Source organism: Chiloscyllium plagiosum, unplaced genomic scaffold (genome assembly GCF_037043375.1).
Source record: "Chiloscyllium plagiosum isolate Xiang-an unplaced genomic scaffold, Cpla_swu_hap1 HiC_scaffold_51, whole genome shotgun sequence".
NCBI classification, from domain to species: Eukaryota; Metazoa; Chordata; class Chondrichthyes; order Orectolobiformes; family Hemiscylliidae; genus Chiloscyllium; species Chiloscyllium plagiosum.
The window spans coordinates 22,082,714-22,097,151 of record NW_028270189.1 but is presented as its reverse complement, the minus strand read 5'-3'; the positions used below and the strand labels follow the sequence as shown (position 1 = coordinate 22,097,151).

At 42.4% G+C, this 14,438-nt stretch overlaps 1 long non-coding RNA gene across 5 annotated transcripts in view; it reads left to right on the top strand.

Annotated features, from left to right (window-relative positions):
* Positions 1-14,438, top strand: part of LOC148135057 (uncharacterized) — a 72,273-nt gene that overhangs the window by 43,243 nt on the left and 14,592 nt on the right. For 3 of the 5 annotated variants that reach the window (XR_015755450.1, XR_015755453.1, XR_015755452.1), the window contains one exon: positions 4,567-5,325. The exons of 1 other annotated variant lie outside the window; for it this stretch is intronic. This is a non-coding gene — a long non-coding RNA (uncharacterized LOC148135057). Of the gene's footprint in view, positions 1-695; positions 1,278-4,566; positions 5,326-14,438 lie in introns of those variants that run through there. One more of the 5 variants, XR_015755455.1, reaches the window with a different exon arrangement.

The following is a 14,438-nucleotide window of genomic DNA, read 5'->3' as shown; positions in this document are numbered from 1 at the left end:
TGATGACCAGCATGGATACGATGGGGCAGGAAAATTGATGTTTCGGGTCAGGACTATTCATTCGGACTGACAAACTGTCCTGACCCAAAACATCAACTTTCCTGCCCCTCTGATGCTGCCTGACCTGCTGCACTTCCCCAGATCAACATTGTATAAACTCTGACTTCCAGCATCTGCAGCCCTTAATTATCTACACATCCCAGGACCCAGGCTGGTGCCCCTCCTTTACTCTCTCTCAGTAACCAGGAGAGTCTTCCTTGGGAAAGGGGAACAAAGGTACACGCAGTACTCCAGGTGTGGTCTCGCCAAGGCCCTTCCAGAAAGGGATCCCTGCTCCGGTACTCGAATCCTCTCACTAGGAAGATCACACATCATTTACATTCTCCACTGCTTCCCACTCCTGCCTGCTTCTGAAAAGAGGGAATCTCAGAGAAACACGGAATAAAATGGGGTCAGAGTCTCTGGTATAAAACTGTTGAACACAATGCCCCCATCTTCTCCATATTGGTCATCAAGCGCACGTTCCTGGTGTAATCATCTGAACACTTCTTCCAGGCTGCAATGTTTCCTGCATCTGTCACCATTTCAGATTCTGCCAGACCTGCTGAGGATCTCCAGCACTTTGTTTTCTCTGTTGTAGAGTACTGAAAGGGGGAATTTGTAGTTGAGAAATTCACATTGAATTTCATGTTCAGTTTTGATAGTTACTTGATCCGTGCCGATCTGGATATCATTGGCCTTTTCATCTGGAACGAAAGATGTGCATTCTGCCTGTGGACGAATATCTCAAATGTCAGCGTGACTGGAAAAAGTACTGAGACAGCGAAGTCCATGTTAGCGTGGGGACTGTGGAGAGAGATTTCATTTGGTTTTTGAAAGTCTAAAACATCATGGCACATTTCCCAGGAACAGTTAAGCCCCAGATTGGTTTTGTATGAGGACAATTTACCATGAAACCAGAAAGACAAAAGGATTCTTGCATCATGGAAAAAGCTGTGAAAATGGAATTGTTGTAACGGAGTGAATTATCGATCATGGATTGTAATCCATTGGTGTTGTCACGTCGGTTCCAGCGCCGTGGGGAAACACTGGAAATGTGATGAGTGCAGTGTAGGTTTCAGTTATGAAACTGGAAAGGTGCAGAAGAAATTTACAAGGATGATGCCAGATCTCAGGGGTCTGAGTTACAGGGAGAGGTTAGACAAGCGAGGACTTTTTTGTTTATAGCAGAGGAAACCGAGGGGGAATATATTAAAGAAGTGTATAAGATCATGAGAGGCATGGGTAAGGTGAATGCACTCAGCCTTTTTCCCAGGGAATTCAGGATTGGAGGGTATCAGTTTAAGGTTAGAGGAGAAAGACTAAAAGGGAACCCTGAGAGGCAACTGTTCTACACAGAGGGTGGTATGTATATGGAATGAACTGCCAGTGGAAGTGGTTGAGGCGGGTCTGTTAACAACATCTAAAGGGCATTTGGACAAATACATGGATAGGAACGTTTCAGAAGCAGATGAGCCAAGTGCTTGGAAATAGGGTTAGCGTGGATGGACATTCTGATTGGCATGGGCCAGTTTGGGCCAAAGTGCCTGTCTCTGCTGTAGGATTCTATGACTTAAGTGCATTTGCTATTTCTCCCCCTAACTCTGTTGGTATCTTGGGATGTATTCCATCAGAGCAAAGAGACTTGTCTACCTTTAGCTCCATTAGGTTGCCCAGCTCTAACTCTTTCATGATAACGGTTATTTATAGGTCCTCACCTTCCTCAGTCTCCTTATCAATTCCTGGCATGTTCTTCATATCCTCCACTGTGAATTCTGACTGCTGTGTCCTCATATTCCTGAACCCTGCTGAGTAGGAATAAATAGGCACAGAACTCTGAGAGGTCTTCTTTGAGTCTTTATTGATGAGACATGGTAGTTACCTGGATATTTTACGTGCAAAATGCCTCCAGGCAGCATCAGGTAACTCCCCGCCTGTCCGGTGTACGGCTCCCATTCTTCTACCTTTGTGGTTTGTGACTTTGAATAGAGACTATCTCTCAGGATTATCTCAATGGCAACAGCAGTTAAAAAGTCTAGTTCTGTTCAGCACTTTGTGGTTAAACCACGCACCCCTCCCCCCCACGCCCCTTTGGCTCCCTCAAGTGCCTGACAGGCGCTTCAGTTTCAGTGGGGCTGTCTATCAGGATTCTGATGTGGAGGAGCCGGGGTTGAGGTGGGATCAACAAAGTTAAAAACCACACATCACCAGGTTATAGTCCAACAGGTTTATTTGGACATACAAGTTTTTGGGGTGTGCTGTGAGTTTTAACGTGATCAGGATTATCTCTATGGTAACAGTTAAGTGCTTCAACAATTACAGAGGCCATATGTTCTCCAAACAATAGGTTCCCCTCCAATAGTGTAAACTGCTATTCTGTCCCTGCAGATAGCTACTCATTACATTTTATCCCGAATCCCATCAAGCTTTCTGTTGATCTTTGAAGTTTTTCTAATCTCCTGGTTTCTCCTTGGTTTTTACCAATTTGTATGTTTTCTATTTCAATTTGACAGACTCCATTATTTCCTTACCCACCCACGGCAGATTACTCCTTTTCCTACAGTCCTTCCTTTTCACTGATATATGTTTTTGCTGAGCAGTTTGAAAAATTCTTTGATATTCCTCCACTGTCTGTCAACTGTCCCACCCTAAAGTCTTTGCTTCCAGTCTATATTAGCCAACTCCTGCCTCATCCTATTGTCGTCTCCTTTGTTTAAGCACAGGATCTTGGGATTGGATTTAATCTTCCCGTTTTCCATCTGTGTTCTAAATTCAACCAGACTTCTCAAGTCTTTTATCAGATTACGTGGGGAGGCGGTGTTTTGGGTTTCATTGTCAGAGACCTTGGCTTTGTAGTAAAGTACAGGATAGATATTCCCAACAGAGTATTCTGGACGGTGTGAATGTCCTACACAGTCGAAAACCATAAATCACTGTGTCCCCTCAGTGTAAAATTGCAAAATCATTAACTCCTACTCGCTTCCTCACTATCTAAGTTTGGAATGCTAATCCATCTGAGTATCCTGCATTTTCTGAAGGTGGTGATTTTTGGATTCAGCTTTCCAATTATTACCGTAAGAAGATAAGCACTGCGCACAGGAGAGTCAATGCAGCCCTTCGAACCATCTCCACCATTTAATGCGCTGATGATTGAGCTCACCTTGCTCTCAGCTGGATTTTCCCGCCTGCTCTCTCTCACCCTTCAACTCATTGCAAATTAAACATCTGTATCTTTTCATTAAGGTTGCTCATTGCCCTGGCATCCACTGCATTTTGAATAGGGAATTCCACAAATTCATAACACATTGAGATAGGTACATTCTTCCTCATGAGAATAGAATAGAGTCCCTATAGTGCAGAAACAGGGTATTCATCGATCGAGTCCACGCCAACCCTATGGTGAGCATCCCATTCGGACCCATCCATTCCCTGTAACCCTGCATTTCCTGTTGTTAATTGTCTAACTGGCACATCGTGGACCCTGTAGGCAATTTAGCATGGCCAATCCATCAAACTTGTGCATCTTTGGACTGTGGAAAGAAACCGGAACACCCAGCGGGAACCCACGCAGACATAGGGAGAATGTGTAAACTCCACACAGTCGCCTAAGGCTGGAATCAAACCCGGGTCTCTGACGCTGTGAGGCAGCAGTGCTAGCCACTGAGCCACCTCTCTTAAAATTTGCTGCCCCTTATTAACCTCCCCACCCCACAATTGGCTGAATGTATATTCCTTACATCAGAAATCGAGTTTTCTAAGCGGATGTCTCAGTAAAACGCAGTGACAACCCACATGTCCTGTGTGTCTGAATGGGGATCGGATACACAACACCCTCCACCCCACACTTTTCATTCACTTTCCAGAAACAGGTCTCCAGAGGCTTCATGGGGACTATAACTCCCACAATCCCTGAGGCAGGGATCACATGTGTGCAGGGAAACCTGGTACTGTACATGTACAGAATGTGAATGGGTTTTGGAGCATGTGTTTTGGGTAACCAGCAGAAAGCATTCACACTGTGATTGGGTGGAGAAGGGGCACATCTGCTTATAGTATTGATCAGTTGGGGGGGGGGGGTCAAAGTGCCATCACACTCACGTGGAACCAAGTTCCATTCCCAACTTGTTGTAATGCTGGGAATCGACCTCTGAGAAACAAACAAGGATCTGACCCATTCTCCCAGCCTGAAGGTTCCTCTTCTGTCCAGGATCTGCCATCTCCCTGTCTGTTTCCTTTTGTTTCATTCTGCTGTTACATTATTCACTTGCAGCAACTGAAGGGAAAGGAAGTGAACCCAGAAAGGGTGCAGAGTCTAACCAGGGACGGAAAGTGGTAGCATGGATCTGTTTATCAACAACTCCATGAGAATGGGGAGGGTGTACATTAGGGGACAGCAGAGTCAGAATGGTGGGAGAGAGTAAGTGGGCTGGACGGTTGCAGCTTTGGGGAAACAAAGGGGAAAAATATTCCAGAGAAATTAGAATTATCTGTTCTGAATTTCTAATCTGGACATATTCCTTTATACAGGGTGTGAGATGGTGAAGATTTGCAGACTGGTGATTAAGTTTAACAATATTTGAAGAGCCAAAGATAGAGAATCACTGGGCCAAAATCCTGCAACACTCTCCCTCCCAGCATTGTCGGTCTATCTGCACCAAATGGACTGCGAGTGGTTCAAGACAGCAGCTCACTACCGTGTTCTCAAGGGTAACTAGAGATGAGGAATAAATGCTGGCTGAGTCAGTGATGCCCATATCCTGGAAATGGTATCTATCTCTAGTTGCTGAAACCCGGTTGATGTTACTGCAGGATGATGAGGGATGCTGAGTACATCCTCCAGTAGGCAGCACCATCACATTACCCCTGCCTACACCTACACAGTAACACAGCAACATCAACATCACTGGAACAAAAGGCAGTGAAGCCAAAGGAGGACTTCGATATAGTTCTTCGAGGTAAAGTCATGAAAGGGGATTGGAACACAGCAGGGACAGGAGACTGAGCTGGATGGTCAGCTGTTTCCCATTGAATGGTGGAGCAGGATTGAAAGGCTGAATGGCCTCCTCCTGCTGCTATCTCCCAGGTATGTATATAGTCATGGAGCCCGGGTCGGAAGGAGTAGGCAGGGCAGGATTCTCCAGGAGATTGCACTTGCACAACAGTTTTCAGTGAGGGATGGTTTGATGGATTTTATGTAACATTTATCTTTAACACAAGGTTTGTACATTTTGGCTTTAAAATGTTGTAAAAGTTTTTTGCACAGCAAATAAAATTAAAGAAAATTAATTGAACTGTCTGAATATAACAGTTTTAAAGCTTTCAACCTCCTATAAAACAAAATCCTGTCTATTCCCGGACACCATCACTTTCCAGTTACTCAAACCTCAGGGAAATATTGCCTCCCTGTCTGAGGTTTGATTTAACAGCTTTTCAGTTCTCGTTCAATGAGCTGTGAAGCGTTCTTTTTCCCCATTTCTCCGACCCAGAAATGTTATCACAGCAACCTTTCCACCATCAAAATCATCATTACGCCATTTTGCTTTTGGCTAACATATAATCACCAGCAGTGCAAAAGTGAGGACTGCAGATGCTGGAAACCAGAGCCTAGATCAGAGTGGTGCTGGAAAAGGGCTTTTGCCAAGACATTGATTTTCTGGCTCCTCGGATCATGCCTGACCTGCTTTGGTTTTCCAGCACCACTCTAATCTAGACATATAATCACCAGCAGTAAACCATTTGTGTTACCAATTGAATATTTATAAACAAAGCCCATTACTGGCCAAGCAAACCATTACAAGTGACAGAATGAGAAGGGACAAAATCGAGGTAGAGTTGTGGGGAGGGGGGCAATGGTGGAGATAAAGCACTGTATCCCCTGAGATGCCCACCTCTATCTGAAGGCATCGAGAGCACTGATGCATACCACATGTTCCTTCTCCAAGGACACCCTGCTGTGTAGCCTTTATCCTCAATCATAGAATAGAATCACGACAGTGTGGAAGGAGAGCATTGGCCCATCAAACCCCACCGACCAACTGAAGAACATCACGCCGAGAGCACTCTTACTGTAACACTGCATTTCCCATGGCTGATCTACCTAGTCTGCACAATCCTGGATCCTGTGGTCAATTTAGGACTGATCCACCTGACCTGCACATCTTTGGACTGCGGGAGGAAACCAGAGCAGCTGGAGGGGACCCACACTATCATGGGGAGAATGTGGGAACTCCACACAGGCTGTTGGCCAAGGCTGGACTCCAAGGCTGTGAAGCAGCCGTGCTGCAATCACAATTTAAATCAAAACAGATGATCCCTGCTCCTTGTCACATTGCTGTTTGTGGACACTTACTGCCCAGAGAGGCATCCTGAGGTTCAGAAAGTGGCAATGTAAGTTCAGTCAACTCCAGCCCAGTTAATGTGGTTAACAACAACAACATCAATACTCCAACAGTGTCATCATGTACAAGGTCCACTCCTGACTCTGATGGATAGTAACATCAGAATGAGAATCCTGCAGTCCACACGGTGTAGGTGTATGACCACTTCCCTGTGAGCACTCACTGGTCTCTCAATCATGTTGAAGATGCAGCAAATCCCTTGTCACACAGAGGGGTGAACAGCTCCTACCAGAGTAAACCCGCTGGAGTCTCTGGGGCAGGAATAATCACTGAATCCCTTCTCTCACACTAAGCATCTGAACGGTCTCTCCTCAGTGTGGGCTCCTTGGAGTCTCAGCAGGAGCGATGAATCACTGAATCCCTTCTCCCACACTGAGCATCTGAATGAGCTCTCCCGCGGTTTGGGCTCACTGGGTTCTCAGTGGGGCAGGATGAATTACTGAATCCCCTCTCACACACTGACCATCTGAATGGCCTCTCCCCTGTGTGGGCTCACTGGAGACTCCGCAGGTGCTGCATTTGAGTGAATCTCCCCCCACACAGAGAACAAGTGAATGACATTTCCCCAGAGTGAGCTCACTGGTGTTTAAGCAGGTCAGAGGACTGAGTGAATGCTTTCCCACACACTGAGCAGGTGAATGGCCTCTCTCCAGTGGGAATGCACTAATGTCTCCGCTGGTGAGAGATTTGAATGAATCCTTTCTCACACATGGAGTAGGTGAAGGGTCGAAATCCACTGTGCCATCTCTGGTGCCTCAGCAGATTGTAAGATGGAGTAAATCCCTTCCCATACGTGGGGCAGGTGAACGGCCTCTCCGCAGTGTGACTTTGTCGGTGTGTGTCCCACTGGGAGGGGTAAGTGAATTCCTAATTCTGATTGAGTACATCCTCCTATTTTGTCAGTTGTTATTGACAATCTCATTCCCCCGCACCAGAACCTGTTCCAGTGTGACAGAAACAGCAGAATGGACAGCTGCAGCTGGTCACTGGACACGAACAGTTCACTCTCCACCGATGCTGCCAGAACTACTGAATTTTTCCAGCAATTTCTGATTTTGTTTCTGATGTCCCAGCATTTGCAGATGTTTAGTTTTACAATACTCATCTTGTGTGTTGCAGAGGAGTTTATTGATGAAATTAGAGGGTTTTGAAAGTTGTACGTTAGGTCACACATCAGCTATGATCATCATTAATGGCAGAGTAGGGTTGAGGGGCTGATGGCCTCCTCCTGTTCCAATGCAAGTTATCCATCGGCAGCTTGTGGTAACATTTCCCCTCACTGTTCACTTCACCTCCATGTCGAACACACTGTTACTGACTGAACAAACCTCCTGTGTTTGAACTCAACCTGCCCCATGTTCAGTGGCTCCCTGCCTTGCCACCCGGGTTAACTCATCATGGAATGCTGTCTTGTATTACTGCAGGAATTCCCACAAGGACTAATCCTGGAGTCTGTATCTCCTGGGATCCACAATCACCGTTTATTTTCTTCTTTCTATTTCATTCTGGCTATTGAACTCTCGGTTTCAATCCATTCTCCTGTCATGCTCTTCAACATGTCCATGTGGGAGGGCTAGAGGCAGCTGGGATTTAATGAAGGGAAGTCGGGGTTAGGCGGAAGCACGAGGAGTGGTGACAGCAAAAACAGTTCTCATTGTAACGGCAGAGTTTCCACATGACCCAGTGAGTGGTGAGGCACCTGAGTTTGGAGGGGGAGACATTCAATCAGGGATTTAGTAAGACACTCAGACATTGACCTGTCCATCTGATTGTTAACTCAGACAGATAGAAAGAAAGATGCACATTTAGATAGCACTTTTGATGATCTGGGGCAATGAAACATGCTTCCAACCCAATGATTTCAACCACAAATCTCTGAAAACACAGACACAAAGCTTTCTACTTGTACCAGGCTGTCTCTGAGCCTCCTCTTGAGAAAAGCGTTTTCAGCTGTTCAGCCTTTCCTGGTAATTATAACCGCTATGTTCCTGTAAGATTTGTGACTGAACCTTTATTTTCCTGTTCCTTGTGAGTGATGAAAGTAGCAGAAACATGTCCTGACCTGTGAGGGGTTTCGGTTGGAGTATTTATATTTACACACCCATTCCCACCTTCACATACAGTATGAAATTGATGTAAAACTGAAGGGAAGGAGTGAGCGAGCACCCACAGAATCATATGTATCTGAGTTAAATGAACCTGGCATGAGGAAAATGTGACAACAATCACAACTAGTTAGAATCACAGAATCCAGTGGGTGCAGAAAGAGTCTATTTGGCTCATCGAGTCCACAATGAGCTGCTCACCCACCATATCCCCATAAACCCACATTACCCATGGCTAGCCCAACCCACCTGTATTGCACACTGCGGCCATGTTAGCATAGCCAATCCAGTAACGTTACACATCTGTGAGAAGGTCACAAATTACATCCAAATGCTGGGAATTGTGGATGAAGGCTCACAAAAACTTGACTCTGACACAAATGCTTTGCTTTTCAAAATAAAGTTTGGGGGAAACTGCAACCGGAAAGATTTCTGATTATCTCAGGAGGAAGAGAATTCAAAACTCGCGCCATTGACCCAGGGGGCGCAGTGATAGTTACAGAGGTCTGGGAACCATCAGAAATGTCACAAGTTGTGAGCAAGGTGGGAGTGAGACAAGGACAAAAAGGCAGTCTGTCACACGGGGGAATGCAGGAGAGATTAAACAGCAGAAATGGTCGTCCCGCAAGGCCAAGGGAATGGAGTGAGGGCTGGGAAAGAAACAAGGAAACAAGGTGTGCAGCTGTCAAAGAAATACATTTATAAAACAGATTATAAAAGCATATTTGGCAGAGTTCACAGTCTGAAATTGTTGCTTTCAATGGTGAGTACAAAAAGCTGTAAAGCCTAGGGAGTTCTATTACAGTCAACACATATGGGATGGGCCAAGTGGCCTCGATCTGTGCTTTAACTTCCTGATAATTTTTTTCTGACATTTGTAGTTCAAGTCTGATGACGCTAATAACTTTTCAAATTGTACTGGAGTTTAATATTCTGGAGAAATGTTAAATAAATCACACTGATCACATTCTGCCAATCTTAGTCCATAACCCTGCATGTCCCAGCATTTCAGTGACATCCATGTCCTGCCGGTGGGACAGGACATACAGGGATGGCGACGGTGGTGTCTAGGACATTGTAAGCTAAAATTCTGAGCGTATGACTGTGTCAGGTTGTTCCTTGACTAGTCTGCATTCCAGCTCACCCAATAAGATGATAGCAGGGTGAGACACTACAGTTGGAGCTCCTCTGCTCGCCAGTTCCTTTCCTTTCTGCTTTTTTAAAATTTCTTTCTCTCTCACTCTCCCCTTTGCAGACTCTGACACAAGTGTCTCAACATTGAATCATGACAATTAAAAAAAACAATGTCTCTACAAGAAAACCAATGGAGGAAAATATATTATTCTTGCATCAACTGCATTTTTAAACAAAAACAATCCTTTTCAATAAACACTGTCTCATTTTTTCCCTCAATTCTATCAAGTGAGCTATTATATTTTGTCCCTCAGTTTACGGATCTTAATAAATATCCAATCAATTTCAGAGCAACAGGCTGACAAATTATTGAACCAATGTATCTGTTTAGGATTTAGCATTAGTTATTAAGTCATTACCATTACAATAATTTGCATAATAATTGGTCTGGGTAACAAGTATTCTGAGATTCACAATTTAATTTATTGACTGTTTGAAAAATGGTGCAATATATCTTTTTTTCCAGAATTCTAACAGTAATTATTAAGGCATTTGCATGATAATAATTATTATATGCTTTAGTTTAGTCTTGCTAACACAGCAGTGAAGTTTATATCTGAATTTAATCCAATATTCCCTAGTACCTATACAGTAATATAAAAATCAATTTTATTTCCAATCAATGCACCTACAAAAGAATCCATTATTTCTGCTGCAACTCGCACTGTTATAAATATGACTTTTGCTCATTTGAATGATCTGTGTAATCCCAGCCTTATAAATTTAGAAAAGCCTAATTACTTTTCCCTACAATAATTTCTGGTCATTTTTGCAGATAGCACAGTCAAATAGCAAGATGAAATTTATCATTATTCTTAAGTATGCTAATAGAGTTTTGAAAATCTATATGTTGCTAATATGTAATAATTGTTCATTTCAGTCCATAGAATATAGAACAGTACAGCACAGTACAGGCCCTTTGGCCACGATGTTGTTCCGATCCTTTATCCTACTCTAAGATCAAACGAACCAACATGCCCTTCAGTTACTATCATCCATGTGCCTATCCAAGAGTCGCTTAGATGTCCCTGATGGATCTGAATCTACTACCACCACTGGCAGTGCATTCCACGCACCCACCACTATCTATAAAGAAACTATCTCTGACATCTCCACACAACTTTCCCAATTCACCTTAAAATTATGCCACTTTGTGGGGAAAAGTCTTTCATCATCCACTCTATCTATGCCTCTCATCATCTTACACAAAGCTATCAAGTAAGCTCTCACCCTCTTTCACTGCAATGAGCAAAGCCCCAGCTCCCTCAATATTTCTTCAGAAGACATGCCTTCCAGTCCAGGCAACATCTTGATAAATCTCATCTGCACCTTCTCTAAGGCTTCCGCATCCTATATATAATGAGGTGATCAGAACCGAACACAATATTCTAAGTGTAGTCTCACCACTGATCCATAGAGCTGCAGCATAAACACGTGGCTCTTAGACTCAATATCCCTGCTAATGAAAGCCAACACACCATACACTGTCTTAATAACCCTATCACCTCGGATGTCAGCTATGAGGGATATATGGGCGTGCACCCCACAATCCCTCTTTTCCACCACATTGTCAAGAATCTTGCATTTAATCTGAAAATATGCACTCAAATTTGAAATTCCAAAATGAATAACTTCACATTTTCCCAGGTAGAATTCCATCTGCCACTTCTCAGCCCAGCTCTGCATTATGTCAATGTCCTCTAGCAGCCTACAAAGGCTCTCCACAGTATCCACAACTCCACCAACTCTCGTGTCATTGGAAACTTCCTAACCCACCCTTCCACTTCCTCATCCAAGTCATTTATAAAAGATCACAAAGAGCAGAGGCCCCAGAACTAATCCCTTCAGAACACCATTGGTCACCGTGCTCCAAGCTGAAAACTATCCATTTAATCTCACCCTGTCTTCTATGGGCCAGCCAATTTATTATTTAACCAGGCAGGTTTCCCTGTATCCCAGACCTCATTACTTTCTAAATGAGTCTACCATGTGGAACCTAATCAAACACCTTGCTAAAGTCCAGACATACCACATCCACTACTCTGTCCTCACCAATGTGTTTGTCACATCCTCAAATAATTCAATAAGGTTTGTGAGACATAACCTGCCGCTCACAAAGCCATGCTGACCATCTCTAATCAATCTATCCTTTTCCAAATAATCATAAATCCTGTCTCTCAGAATCCTCTCCAATAATTTGCCCACAACTGATGTAAGACTGACTCATCGATGATTCCCAGGAATATTTCAGTTGCCTTTCTTGAATAAGGGAATGACGTTTGCCACCCTCCAATCATCTGGTATGACTCCAGTGGACAGTGAGGATGCAAAGATCATCGCCAAAACACAGTAATCCCTTGACTCCCTTCCCATAACAACCTAAGTTATATCCTTTCTGGCCCAGGGGACTTATCTATCCCCATGATTTTTCAATATTCTCAGCACATTCTCCATCTTAATATCGACCTGTTCGACCATATCAGCCTGTTTCACATTGTTCTCACAAAGAACAAGGTCCCACTCACTCGTGAATACTTAAGCAAAGTACTCATTCAGGACCTCCCCTACCCCCTCTGACTCCTGGCACAAGTTTGCTTCACTCTAAGGGGTATAAATATGGAATTATATCTCAGCACTGAATTAAAGATATTGCAGTGTACAATCACTCGATTACTTTGAATATTGAACTGTATTTTAACTGAGAAAACACAGTTAAATTGATTTGATTATATTTCACTTCATGCTCACATTTATTGTATTTCGAACCACAATAAGTTTCCTTTTTACGTATATAAAACTTACTTAAAATTAATCGCATGTTTATGTAAAGAAAATCGAATTACCATCTGCTTGTTCCTTCCTTTTTCAATGCCTGTTCAGTTTGAATTTGTGAAAGTTGTACGTTGTTGAAAGGAAGGGAAATTGTCTTCAGCTGAATATTCACATTGAGTGACTGATGCATATTAGAAATCAAAGTACAATGATCACACAGTTTTGTCAATTTGTCTTTCAAAGAATTGTCATGAGATTCCTGTTTATTTAAGTTTACCATTCCTTTATTCCATTGTTATTGTAAAATATTGTTTAATTTCCAGTCCATTACACACAGAAACTACCTGATTAATTCCCATTCAAATTACTGCAATAAACAGCTGATGAGTTTTGATTTGAGTTACCACATTAAACATAATATTGCAGTCCTGCCGTCCTGAGTGGGAACATTATGAAAGGAGCTTGTGGAGCTGTGGCAGGGTCTCTATTACTAGACCCGAGTGAAGGTTTCAAATCACAACTTCAACAGAAATATATCAAGAGCTGCTCTGAATGGTGATTAGAGAGTACACAAGCACAGATTGAATTGCTTTTCAATCCAACATTAGATCTGCTTTTATCTATTATAAGAATAATCACAAAATGTGATACTTATTTGAGTCAGGTTACCAAGAAATATGTGTACACGTATCCCCTACTTTTGGAAAGTTTGCTTTAGCCACTTTGCTTTTACAAAAGACTTACATCTGTCCCTGCTTTCTCTAACTGGAAGAAATCTGAAGAGGATTTTCACTTTTACGAAAAAAAAGGAAAAAGATTCAAGCTTCTTCGATTTACGCCTTTTCAGCTTATGTAAGGTTTCATAATAACGCTGTACTTTCAGATAGTGGGGATACCTGTATCTAATTCTATTGCTTATAAGTTCCTGGAGAATATTTGAAAATGTTGCAGAATTAAAGATTACGATGAGATTGATCCTTTATTTTGTTGCAAAGGGGCAAGTTCAAACAATTGATACACATTAAACATTATTCTGTCGTGCTATAAATTGGAAATAAAGTTGATATCTTCTTCAGGAAACTAACAAATGCTCCCACCTATTACTTGTCAGTCAGCTGGTTACCTACTATGTAACTAAATGTTGTGATTCATCTAAATATTCCTCTGTCCTTTGATCAAAGTGAATATGTAATTGTTGTTCAGTTTATGAATTGTCAGAAGCTTGTTTTTATTTTTCCATTCACCTGTTCATTTTGACCGTAAGATTGAAATGCTTTGAAAATATTCGAGTTTGTTAATTTAAAAATAAGGTTTGCACATCTCTCACATATCTCACTTCTTATATTATGATTCAAGAATGTTTTCTGGTGGGATTCTAGTAAATACCAAACATTTGTTGGCTTCAAATAAGGTCTTTAACACCCAGTTATCAATCTGTTGTTAATGTTTCAGCTGTTACATTGACATTGATTAGCTACTCATTCAGAGAGATCAACTGACAATTATAAACTACTTGCAGGATTATTGAATTGAGAAAACGATACAGACGTGGAAACATTTTTTTTCGAAGGAATTGCTTTTTCATTCATATGTGTAGGCTGTTCAAGAATTCTATATCGCCTTCCATTGGTTTTCTTGCCCAGAATGTAAATTTATAATTCATGTGAATTTTATTGTGTTCTGTATTTTGAAATTTGTATCAGATTTAAGAAGAAAAAGAGGAGCAATTAACATGAAAACTTCAGTGAATAGAAAGCGCAGTAAAGTAAATTGACAGAGGTAAATTTTAGTATTGTCTCTGAATGTTCAGTCAAATATTTCTAATAGCAAGAGCGTTGTGCCTGTAAAGCACAGCAGGTCAGATAGCATTCAAGAGAAGCAGAATCAACGTTTTGGGCATAAGCCCTTCAGGAATCTTTTCGATACACCG